Genomic DNA, 11835 nt, shown 5'->3' with positions numbered 1-11835 from the left:
CAACGTTCCAACATGACAAATATCAATCCGATACAACAATTAGAAATTATCAAATGACAATGGTTCATATTAATTAATTTAATAATATGAATATATTAATAAATGTTATCTTTTATATAGACATACATTTAAACTTAAAGTTACAAAAACAACTTGTCATAAAAGTGTTGTTGTTGTAACGGTGGTGGTTGTGTGTTTAAAATAAATCCAGAATTGATTCGTTGTTGTTTGTTTGTGAAAAAACTTCAGGTCAGGATTTTAGTTGATATTACACATGCTGTTATGTTGAAATCTTCTTTTGAACCGATACTTTCTCATCAAATGTCTATCAGCATATAAACAGAAAATGTGTTCACAAGAAGTCATGTCAGATGAGGCCTTACTGCTGAATATTAGACTTCTATAAAACAGATTTGATGAAAAAATACGCACATCCAGTTCAATCTAATAGTGGTTTTGAGGTTCACCTTGCCCATCTTATGAATGTCCTTCTCGGTTGGTTGTAATATGTTTTTCTGCATTACTGTGGACCATTGGTAAAAGTACCATTATGTCTGGCATTGTGATGGAGCCATGTGGTTTTTCCTCAATTTTGTGGAAACCATTTCAGAGGGGAAAAAGCGTTGGATAATTTTGAAATTCAGTTTTTACTTTGATACCATCCACACAGAACATGCCATCTTTCATAAACCATTTCATTTTTCAGTCTAGATTTTCATTGCAAGTCAGATGTGCAGGGATTTCTCATAGATGGTAGGAATTTTCTCGGATTTGTGGACCTGTCAAATAAGCTTTATGCTCTACTTCATTTACAGAATTCTCATGTGGAGGCTTATAATACATCTGGGTGTTTATATTGATTACTTGTATTTGATTGTGTGAACTACTACAATCTGTACCGCGGTACCACATTTATAAGTTTGCTTTGGTTATGGAACAGCAAGGTCATCAGAAAGACTTTGGTTTATTGGTGGTCGATGTCTTAGAAATGTAATATTCTACCTGATAACAACATACTGTAGAAAGAAAAATGACCACATGATCTTCGACTACAAAATGAAAATAGAATTAAGATATGTTGCTTACTCACTTAACATAATTTGGAATCATATTAAATAATTAATTATTTAAAAACAAAAAAATGTATAGATACTTATAGGAGAGTTAAAGGTATACGTCACCCAAAAATGCCCCAAATCTGTATACATCCCTTTTTTTACTGATGGGCTGGAAAATCTGGTCTGGTTATAAGCATTCTTCCAAATAGCTTTCCCTATGTTCATCAGAACAACTCGAAGGTGAGTAAATGATGACAGAATGCATTTTTGGGTGAGGTATCTCCTTTAAATACATATTAAATAATCTATTATGCTTTTTCTTAGTTATGCTTCTGTCTTTAATTTAAGTATATTTTTGTTGATGTGTTTACTTTCTCTACATAATTGGACGATAAATCATTTATCTTTACATTTATCTATTTTCATTTTTTATTTATGATTTAGTTTTAAATGCAAGATCGTCTTCTGACCACTGGGTGGCAGTAACTGCTCACAATTGAAACGTTTATTTTCCTTTAAGTAGGCCATTTACAAGCAATGGTGTGTAACTGAGATTACACAAACAGTGCCCTTGGCTCTCTACAACCTGCATCGTCATTGATATGATCAAAGATTGGCATTAAGTCTCCACGCTATATTAGGAATTACTTAAATAACATTGATCATTTTATCCTGTTGGAAAGATCTGGTAAAAAGAACTAGGCTAATCTTCGCTTTCACCTTAAAAAAACAAAATATCAAATTTTGCGCATAAGTGGGAAAGAGAAGTAATATCTGTATTATGAGCGAGGAAGAGTAGTATACTGTTTGTTCATATTTATTTCCATTTCCAATTCCCTAGAACATTGTCATCATCGTGTTTGGGTATAAATCAATGTATTACATTAGCATACTGCTTTAGTGAGGTGAAGAGTGCTTGATAGGATGTCTAATTCTGCCTCGTCTCTTTGACATCACAGTGCAAATATAAGAACCCTCTGCCATGTAATTTTAGCAGCATGAAAGGTGTATGTGGCTCTTAAATCACAGCCGTGACCTCGCTTGGATTCTTACTTCGCCTCCTTTTTTAGCGTTTCATTCTTTCTGCCTGCCCTTTTCAAATGTTAATGGCAACACGATTGCAGCAGAAAGCAGGGTTATTCTTTATTCCGGAGAGAGACAACTTGATATCTTTGACCATTTCAACTCCGACATTGATGCATTATACAGTTGGTCAACAATTTACTGGCTGACCCTGTATGCAAGTAATGCGAGAGACAGAGAAATCTCTTTCCCCTTGAAATATGAATAAATGTTTTAATGTCAGCCTGGCATCTGTTCCATGCTCGCATTGCTACTCGTTTGTTCCCCCTTTTTATGTATTACTGAGACATTCTCTTCCCTAGGGTTGTCAGTCACCTTTTTGTCGACACAGCTTTGAAAGACCGACCCTTATCTTTAATGGAGTTCAATTGAATGCAGACAATGGTTTATACATAAAATGGGTATGTATAGAGATGTTATACAAGAAATACTAGCAGCTGTATGTCATATGCACTAATATGTCTACATCAATATGAAATAATACAGTTTAGATTCTGCACTGAGTCTGATGAAGTGTTGGGAGATTACAGAGTTCTGCTACAGAGATTTGAGCTGGTCATTTGGACTCCTGTATTCACTCCTGTTTTGCCTTGACCATTACTGAACATGGGATGTGACTGGAATATCTTTAGAGTCTAGGGAGAAATACATAGAGAATTCTATAAGAGCAATGCAGCCAAGACCTTGTGGAGAAATTTCAGAGGTGCTGTTGATGGATAGTTGACAACATATTATTTTGTATATTTTAAGATCTCTTCCAAAAACTAGCGAGCTGCATCATTGTCTATAAGTGACCAAATAAGAATGCTCATAGTCAACAAATGAAATATTATCTTATTGTGCTATGTGTTAGTTTTAGTGATAAATAATTCAATTTCCAATTAAAATGTATTTACAATATAGCAATTTTTACAGTGTTGCATTGTTTTAGAACAGCTGTACATGGAAAAAAAGAGAGAACATCGAAATCAGGAAAATTATATATATACATATACACTGCCCGTCCACAAAAAGTCACACACTCAAATATTTTGTTGGACCGCCTTCAGCTGTGATTACGGCACGCATTCGCCGTGGCATTGTTTCGATAAGCTTCTGCAATGTATTCCCATCCAACATTTATTCCCGCCCAGAGTTGCATTCACTTTTCGCCAAGATCTTGTATTGATGATGGGAGAGTCGGACCGCTGCGCAAAGTCTTCTCCAGCACATCCCAAAGATTCTCAATTGGGTTAAGGTCTGGACTCCATGTGTGAAAATGATGTCTCATGCTCCCTGATCCACTCTTTCACAATTTGAGCCCGATGAATCCTGGCATTGTCATCTTGGAATATGCCCGTGCCATCAGGGAAGAAAAACCCATTGATGGAATAACCTGGTCATATTCAGGTAGTCAGCTGACCTCATTCTTTGGGCACACAACGTCGCTGAACCTAGACCTCCAATCTAGTGGGATGCCTTTACCTATTTGCGGAGTTAAATCCAGGTGGTGACTTTTTTTGGACGGGCAGTGTATATAATAAATGTAAACATATATACATTTATAAATATAGGAATCTATGTAAATACTATATCGACGATAGATAAATATAATACAGAATAAATACAGTACATAGTCAATATAGCATGCAGATCACATAGTGGGTACAACAATACATCTACAAGCTGAAAAATTGTAGGTTTAAGTAATGGCAAACATCAAAGATCTCAAACCGTTCTTTGGATCATTGTTTTCAATGGTAACTGCTCTAATCTTCTTAACATATCAGTAAATCCGTGTTTGTGAAAACATTTCGATGTCCTGAAAGGAATGAATCCGCTCACCCCCCTTCCGGAAGCAATCACTTAAAGTGAAGGCCATGTATTTCATTGCTCGGACTGCAGAAAATACAAAGACTGCAAAAAAGGTCATTCATCTTGATTAAATATACACTGGCACCGGGTCATGGCTGCAGAAGGGATTCAGATTTAAACTGCTCTGCTTTTGAAATTAAATTGATAGCTTCTAGTGTTTATGTGAGTTTCTGGTATTTACGTGTACATGTGTGTGCGGTAGCTTGTGTATGTACAGTATATTCATTCAAGAATAGTCATGACTTTTTTCCATTAGTGAAGTGGATCAGACAGCATTCATCTCTGTGGGAGACTGACAACCTTGAGTGTTTACAGCTCTGGATGCAACTTCCTGCACTTCACTTATTCGCTCACTTTTTATTAAGCTGTCTCTGCAACTAATAATCAAGTTTTCACTCTACAGTGGCAGCAAATCTTAATGAATCTTATTGGAAGTCAGAAAATGCCATACAAGCCATCAGGTAAAGAGCAAAGGTTTGTCATCAGCGATGACCATGGAAGAGTTTGCTTTGTTTGTTTGGACCTTTGTGTACACAATACGTTTTTTATTGTCTGCAGCCAAATTACGGTTTATTTGTCGCCTAGCAACTTGGTAGTGTATAGACCACTTTTCAAAATGTAAACAATGCTGGTCCTGAAGCACTTACCTTTTCTTTTCTTTTTTTAAAATTTCACATTTAAATCTTAAAGATGTTACATTTCTGTTCTAAATTCTATTGGTAGTAAAACTGAAACAGGAGATGTTTTTAAAGTCGGCATGAAACTGAAGTAACAATCATATTATTTTCTGTATCGTTTACGTATATCTATGTCATTAGATACACAGATAAGTCACTTATAAAAGTCTACAATATCCCTTAAAAATAAGATTTTTCAATTATGATTTCATGCCATCTTTAAACCAGTGTTTTTTGTTCTTGAAATTGGTCTGTATGTGCGATTGATTCAAATTTGACTATGAACACAGAATTGTCTGTTTTTATTTACATGCAAATTCAAAAATATATTGTGATCTTTTCAAATAAAGCTGCAATCCATAGCTTGTCTCTCTACCGCCATCTCTGTTTGAAACCTATAAAAACTACAGCTCAAATTATTATACCTCAAATTATAAATCATAAGCTAACCATTGCGAATCGGGTTAAGATCAGCAGACTGAACACTTATTGTTTATGTACTTGCTCAATAACAGATTTCAAATTGTAACCTCAAAAAAGTTACGGTTTGGTGCTTTAACATAACCAGCTTTTGATCTGCCCTATTCAGCCACATTTGCAAAACAATTGATTTCCTATGTTTTCTCTAAGGCTATTTAATAACATTGCCTAGGTTTGCTTCCCCAAAGACATGAGCTATAATGGATGATTTGCCTCTGAAAATTGCTTAAAGTTAAACCACCTTCCATCAGAATATCCATCATTGATCAAGATCACGTAAAGTACTTTACTACCCAAGACCGTAAATGACACGAACAATGAAAAAATATATATAAGAATCTAGTAAGTAGATTAAAAGAAAAGTATGCAATTATAAATCTTTAAAGCTAGTATTGTCCACTTTTGACTCCAAATGGGTACTATAGTCTATCCTGCTTTGAACCAAGAGTTTTTATTTGCACTGTACTGTGAGAAATCTGCACCGCATAAACAGTAATCATTAAATCAGTGTTTTGGATTAAGTTCCGGGAGTAAAACTCCCTTATGTTGCGGTTGAACGCTCACCCCAGAATGCAATAAATATATCAACGGATCATTTCATGAGAAGCCGACTTTCAATTTACAGATGGTTTATGGAGAACCGATGCAAGTTTTTCTATCAATAAATTATGATACCTGGATAAAGAGAGATGCGGCTTGCCGTGCAGTGGAATTTACTATAGACAGGATTAGCCGCCTATCAGCAGTCAACTATCAGTGCTTTAGGATTCATAAGAGTGGCATTAAAAGAAAACAGCACGGCTTGTCGTGGCCTTGTATTGGCATTTCCTATTTAACAATAATCTATATGCCCATCTGTGTTCCCCTGTGACCTTAACATGTTGTGAATCCAAAGGAGGTGTATTGACCTCTTGTGTAATGAGAAAAACGGGCTTCAAATCCTCTTTCTGTCTCTCTCTCTGTTTTGTTGAGTGAAACGGCGTAGCCAGTCAATCAACTGTAATTTAAAGGGATAGTTCACCCAAAAATGACAATTCTGTAATGAATTACTCGCCCTCTAGTTGTTCCAAACCTGTATACATTTCTTTCTTCGGATGAACACAAAGAAATAGCCTATATTTGGAAGAATGTTAGCAACCGACAGCTCTGAGGCGCCATTGACAAAAGTGCCACAGAACTGTTTGCTTTCCTAAATTCCTCAAAATATGTTCTTTTGTGTTCAAAAGAACAAAAAAGATGACACAATGATGGTAGTCATGCAATGGTGCCTCAGAACTTTCTTCCAAATATCTTTCTTTGTGTTCAACTGAACAAAGACACGTATACACGTTTGGAACAACTCAATAATCTGACAATATGATATATCCCATATGCACATAAACCATAACCCACAACAAAATATTTGGAATATTCTTTTAAATATTTTAATGAGTTTTTTTATCAGTCGAGGTTTAATTTAAAAAGTTTGTAAATTAAACAGTTAAAAGGTGAAAAGTGCATATTTGTATATTAATTAATATTAGTTTTAATCTTTAACACAAAGCCAGTAATAGCAAATTAGACTGTTAACCTGTTTATTCCAGAAGTCCTAATTCCAAAATATAATTTTATTTAGTTGTTTTTAATTACATTTTAGCTTTACTTTTACTTATTTTAAGATTGCACAATGCTGCCTATTTAATCCTCATAAGCACATTATTTGTCTAACATAGAAAATTATGCTAGTCTAGGCTGGTCTTTTCAGCATGGACGTTTGACTCCAAGCTGCTGAAGTCTTTGATAAACATTGATAAACAGAAATCTCATTTCCGTCTATTGACAAGCTCGCTGGGCATTGCATGACCTTTACATCATAGGACTCAAACGATTGCTGCTTGACTAGTTTGAGGCCAGGACGTTAGGAGACGAGACGAGCTCCACATGAGACAAAACCGGCATCAGATTTTCAGTTATTTTTGATGTAAAGTGCTTCGGGTTAGAAGGCGTCTCGGGGGCATCACGGTCTAAAAGTGTACATATGGCCGGTGGCGGACCAGAGCAGACACCATTCAACCTCAACCCACGGGGTGTAAACACACAATATGCCCCCGGATGTAATGTCTCGCTACTCACCGTATCCAGAAAAATGATGAAATATTATCTGTCAGGTGTTGAAAAAGACTAAAGCGTCGGTGAGGATAGCAGGTTATGAGTGGTTTTTTCATTGTATTGGGTCTGTTGAGGATCCGATTCCTCAGTATACTCACAGTTTGTTACGGTTACGCCAAGAAATGTGAATTTGATTGACGTTGTTGAAGCGTGCTTATGACAGGGAGGATCGCGACTGACATGTAATTGGCAGTTTACACTGACCCGTCATTCATCCGCAATAATCGAAAACACCAAAACAAATATAACACAACGCTGTGGATCAAACATGTGATTTTTGATGTTTTCAGTTTGTGCATCCAATACAGTAGGGTTCAACAGGTTCAGTCTATAAATCTGTTCACTCCCAATTTTCCCTGTTTTTCTGTGAATTCTCCTTCAAGGTTTTTGTTGTTTACAAATGATCGCATGTAAAATCAATAGATCATCAAATGCAGCAATGCATAGGGGCATATTGATGCATAGTGAGATCATTTTTCTTTTTAATGTTGCTATTTTGTATTTTGTTGGAATTAAATCAAGCGAGCTTTCCGTTAAGGTTATACCCCGTAACATATTGTGTATTAAGTCTGACAACCCAATAAGCTTAATATAGCTTGAACAGTGGATTTAAAGGAAGAAAACGTGTAGTTTAAATGCAGGTTATATCATAACACAAGTGGGCTTAATCAGTTCCCTTGAACACACAGAACTGAGAGCTGTTGATGAGGTTAAATCATCTAAGCCGCTTGCAGTAAATTGCATTACGGATCAATGCGAGTCGCAGGCTGATGAATCAATGCCGCCACCAAAACAATATAATCACGTTGGCTTCTCAAAACTCCATAGCTACTGTCATTTATCATTGCTGAAACTTTCGGTGTGTATGGATTTTATTTTCATCTACATGCAATCAGAAAACATAAAGCCAACAAACAAGCAAATAAACGAGGATGCTAGTGTGTTTAGATGACTGTAACGATTGAGAAACTCAGGGTTTCTCTGGTAACGGTAAGGTCACCTAGACCCTTGTTAGCATGTTTCAGGGTAAAATTGGTCCAAATGTGTCTTATTAATGACCATGCAACCGTTTTCATATGAAGTACAAGAAATCTGGAAGCATTTTTATATTGAATAAACATTAGCAGTTTACTTTTCCTCATGCACAAGCAAATGACTCGAGAACTCGTGGTTGTTTACAAATAATAAAAAATTACAATGAGCATTTGCATGCGGCAGTTGTTAATTGTATTCCTGCGGTTCATTCTGACCTGGCAGTAAAAAATGGAAACGATCATTCGCTTCCAAGCTTCATTTTCCTTCCAAGATATCTCACTTCAATAAACAAATTCAAAAGAGCTATTGAGGGCAAATAAATGCGTCAAAATAAATGCTTTTGAAATTCAACAAAAACCGGAATGGCAGATTTTCTCAGACTGTCTTAACTTGTATAAAACAGGAATCTGCACAAATAGATGATGATGTGTGTTTTCATGTTGTCAATATGTACAAACAAAATAGAAGGAAAAGAACAAAATGCGTGAGGTGTAAAAGACTTAATATGGCAAACTAACATCATTACGATCAAGTCTTTAGATCTTAAGCTTTAATATCATTCTCAGCACTCAAATAGTTTCCCATCCTTTACAGGACAATATAGTTTTATTTGAAAAATCTTTAGTAAGCATCAAAAGACATTCCTTTGAAGGACATACTGAGCAGTCTCAATAGAGTGCTGTAGCTCTTTGCCTTAGGAGAGGCCATTTTACTGATGAAGAAACACACTGAAAAACAGGAATGCTGGGTATTTGTGGGGGTGATATCGGTTGCTAATTAAAACTGAGCATTTTGACTGCCAGAAACGTCATTAGAATCTAATATGACTAGTTGCACTTGAGAGACTGAGAAGTCATATAAGGACAGAACGTTTAACACTTACTGTAAGTCAACATTATCATATTTTATCAGTGAATTATCACACAAATCTCTTCAACAAATTTAGTTCTCGAAAATGACAAATGAAGAGTTTGGTTCCAAAATGAGATAACTCCATTTAAAAAAAATCAAAAATCATGTTTTTTACTGTCATGGTTCTGCCTCTTCTTGTCATGTGTGTCTTGGTCTTGTTGCAGAACCATGGCAGAACCTCTTGTTTTGTGTGGAGAGAAACATATTATTGTCGGTCACAACATAATATGCGTTCTCTTCGGTCTGTTTTGTTTTCCTGTTTTGTTATTTAGTCCTGTCCTTGTTACCCCATCGTGGGTTTTTTGTTTTGTGTTTAAATAAATCTTGTTTTTTGTTAACCCCTTAACCGCTGCCTGCAATTGGGTTCTTCTCCTGCTGATCCTGACATTTTACTGTGCATTCCAATTATATCAATCAAACTGCAGTTGGTTTGTTTTGACTTAAGCCATAATAATTAAAAAAATACAGCTAACTAACACAATAAAACACAATAAAAACACGATAACATAAAAAACATGATTTTAGAAAAAAAATAAAAATGGAGTATATACAGTATACCATACATGTGTCCCATGGTGTGGCAGCAAAAATGTAGAAAATGTATTTTTAACAATATATTATTTATTATTAATAACATTTCTATTTATAATATAAAAAGCATACAGTAAGAGAGATTTATCTTCATTGTTCGTTTTTTTTTGCTGTCACACATTTCTTTGTCAACTACCCATCTGTCATTTACGTGCCTTAGTCTATATTCCGTGCTATGAGTAGAGGATAAACAATAAGTAATATCAGTGTCAGGGAAAATAACATAAGACAGTTTCTATGTGCCATTTATGTAACCTAACATCACATTTTTGCTCTAGAAAGTATTAACAGACAGATCTCAGCTTTCAGATCACCAAACTGACTTCTTTTACTTTTTAGCAAACACAGTATCATCAGACGTAGTGTGAACATGTCTTCAGTGAGTTTATAAGGGCTTTGTTGGCCAAACATCATTGGCTGTTGTGTCATTCCTGTGCATTGATCTAGATAACTGGATTGATTCCATTCAGAAAACAAGTGTCGGGTTCTCACTTCTAAAGATGTGGTGCAAAGCTGTAGGCCACTTGCATTTAGCAGTGGATGTTTTAATGAAAGATGAGTATCTGCATCTTGCCAGGCAGTCTCCATGGTAATAACCATTTTCACTTAAAATAAAGTGGGGTATTTATCTTCGCTGCATCTTCTCTGTTGTGTGTGCAAGTTACTTTTGTCTGCCATAAACATATTAAAGTAATCTGTGTCAAAAAATATGCTAAAGGTTGACAAGCCGTCTCATACACTATGCAAAATTTATTTTGCCGTGCGTTATTAGATTATTGCAGTGCAAATGATTTTATTAAATAATATAAATATGTACTTTCACAGTTGGACTTGTTTTGCTTTAGCCACTTGTTTTTACATTGTTTACCCATAATGATGGCCCAAAACAGAACTTAATTTTTTATTGCACAAAACATACAAAAATATCCTCAAACATGTATTTACAGTATGATAAGCATTATATAAATATACATTTACGTATTAAAATGTACTATGTTTTAAAAGGATTTGCATATTTGTATAATATGCAAAATTTTAAAATACAACAAAGAACAATTTTGTAAAGGCATAAACAGCATGCAGGAGTGAAAAACAAACAAACAGTGGGCCAAATATTGTATTGGGCTGTTCAATATGATGGTTGGCCAGCCAGATGTTGGCATCTGCCTAATTTTGGCCACACTATCATTTTTTTTAGCATTACCATATAACAGCTTCTTTGTTTCTATCCATATGATAATGATAATGTGTAACTCATAGGTTTTTTGAGCCACCAAGAACACTGTACTGTAAAAAGTTATAATTATATACAATATAAATTCTGGTGTTTCGTGACTAAATAGAAATAGAATAATCAACTGTAGAGTAATGTAGATCACATGACGTAAATTGGAACTTAAATTTCTGTATTTTGTAAATGCACATTTATTATTACCATTATAAAGCAGTCATGGTTAATAGTAGATTGTTAATGTCTTAGCTGCAGACACTTACCGTTCTGATTTCCCTGAGTAATGAGGCCAGGTTTTATGAGAAAAAGACAAAGAGATGTTTAACACGCTCAACAAATTAAGGTCTTAATAAGGATGAGAAGATCAGTGTTTTAATCTGTGTAATGAACAAATTTTGATAAGGGTACGAGTCATTAAGGATGAAGGGGGGTTGGCATTATAGCACTCCGGAACCTCACATCTGAAATCACTGATTTAGAAACACTTGGGAATGACACTTGTGGACTGTTTTTTCCCTCTAAGGAGATCATTTAAATAAGTCAATTCCTCTTTGCTTTCTGAAGTATAATGAAAAAGCATGTCACCATGGCATAAACTCACACTTGATTGGCCATCCAAATAAAACCAATAATCCAGGATTAATCTTAAAATGAATCCTACTGTGCATTAAATTTGCTTTGATTGTTCTTACTTATTTATTTACAAAGATCATGTCTTTGTAATAAATAGATTTTTTTTGTCTTTAATCTCTATTCATTATATTAA

The sequence above is a fragment of the Triplophysa rosa genome, linkage group LG10 (assembly GCF_024868665.1).
Source record: "Triplophysa rosa linkage group LG10, Trosa_1v2, whole genome shotgun sequence".
Taxonomy (NCBI): domain Eukaryota; kingdom Metazoa; phylum Chordata; class Actinopteri; order Cypriniformes; family Nemacheilidae; genus Triplophysa; species Triplophysa rosa.
This window is presented reverse-complemented; position numbering follows the sequence as displayed.